Here is a 1,867-nt window from a genome sequence, read left to right on the forward strand (position 1 = left end):
TAGAGTAACAGAGTACTTCCACATAAGATATCTTTTTATGATATCTCAAGGAAATAGTCTTGTAGATAGATAAATGGAGAAAGATGCAGTAGAAAGAGATAATTAAAGATGCAAATAAAAGATAAAGTAATAGATGAAGTTAGTTTCCTAGGAGGAGAAAGAGGGAACAATTTAGTGCAGGAAAAGAGTGGGGATATTTTTAACTTTGAGTCAGAAGGAAGAAAAAGTGAGTTGGTGAAAAGTTATAAACATTTTAAGATAAAAATAGTTTAAAAAGATGTATGACTAAAGACCTGAAAGTAATCAAGGTAACATTGATTTGAGGTCCCAAATGGCAGGAGAAATGTGAAATGAGTGGGGAAATAATGATGTTGACATAAAATGTCAAAACAGTGACTCTTCACCTAGTCACAAGCTCTTCAAATCTCTAACACAATACAATAGTCCTTCCACTAATGTAATGGTAAGTGGACATTAAAATAATAGAGCCAAGAGCAAACTTCAAACTTGAAGTTTTAAATAACCCCAGCAAAGACTTTAAGAGAAGATCATTTGCTACACAATTCAATTTATAAGTCTGCTATGAGCTCCCATCCCCAGCCCACTCCACAGCAAGGAAATGCATTAAGAAAGTTGTTAGAATAACACACTCCCACAGGACAAGACACCCTGCAGTTTTTCAAACAACAGGAGTGTCAGTCTGTGGTCCAGTCTCCAATCACCCTCTTTAGAGAGTTCCACTTTTTCTACTAGTACTCAAATGTTTATAACTTTCTCCTTTAAATGTATGTATATCCAAAAATAAATTTAAGTTTGTTTTCTATGAGCTAACATATTGACAAACAAAAATATGATGGCTTTCCTTCTTGGCTGAAAATCCACGTGGCATGTCCATTTGGGCCCTATGCTACCTCAGCCAGAAATCCTGAGATTCTAGTCTTTCGGCTCTTTAAACAAACTCTACCGTTAACATATTAATTTCTTTATTATGTCTTATAGAAGGTAAAATTTGGCTATGGTCATGCCACCCTGAACAAGCCTGATCCCGTCTGATCTTGGAAGCTAAGCAGGATCGGGCCTGGTTAGTACTTGGATAGGAGACCACCTAGGAAGACCAGGTGCTGTAGGCATAAAAAATAAATTTAAAAAATAAGGGATCGTAAGCTGACAAGGTCCTTTCAATCTGTGAGGTCAACCAGGGGTTGCCTCGCCTAAAAAAAAAAAAGAAGATAAAATTTACTACATATACAATACACCTCTCTTTCTCCGTGGGAAAATAAAACAAAACAAACACACACATGCTAATGACAAGCATAGACATGTGTTTTTGAATGGACCTATCATGTTACCCTGTCTTCCCGTCTTGGTGGTTGGCTTGGGGAGAAATTTGTGACTTAAGTTGATCCAAAGCAAGTAACTTGAGATTGTTTCCAGGCTAGAGCCAAAGAGGACGAAATCCTCTTTCTTTGCTAGAATTGCTGCTGGGATGAGATGAGAGCCCAGCGTTGTTAGGAGCCTTGCTCCCAATGGCATGGAGAAAGCCATCTGCAAAGGGAAGCAAAAACAATAGTCAGAAATAGACAGCATGAGCCCTAAAAGTGTTCCTGCCACTGAACCCAGACATCCCCAGGACCAGATCCCTACATCCTGTGTTTGGGTTACAGAAGCCAACAAATTTTCCTTTTTGTGCAGGCGAGTTGGGATTCTGTCATTTGCAACCCAAAGTGGACCAACTATGCACACAATACCTATACTTACAAGGTGCTCGATAAATATATGTCGATTACATGGTTGCTTCTATGTCAGCGCTTTCTCTGTACCTTTTGCTTCTGCACTTCCTTTTTGTCCTCATTCTCAATAAGGTTTA

At 38.5% G+C, this 1,867-nt stretch overlaps 1 pseudogene; it reads left to right on the plus strand.

The window, feature by feature from the left end:
* The first annotated feature begins 1,011 nt into the window (after positions 1–1,011).
* LOC118606602 lies at positions 1,012–1,130 on the plus strand (annotated as a pseudogene).
* Positions 1,131–1,867: the final 737 nt, after the last annotated feature.

Source organism: Rousettus aegyptiacus, unplaced genomic scaffold (assembly GCF_014176215.1).
Source record: "Rousettus aegyptiacus isolate mRouAeg1 unplaced genomic scaffold, mRouAeg1.p scaffold_m13_p_1, whole genome shotgun sequence".
Lineage (NCBI taxonomy): Eukaryota > Metazoa > Chordata > Mammalia > Chiroptera > Pteropodidae > Rousettus > Rousettus aegyptiacus.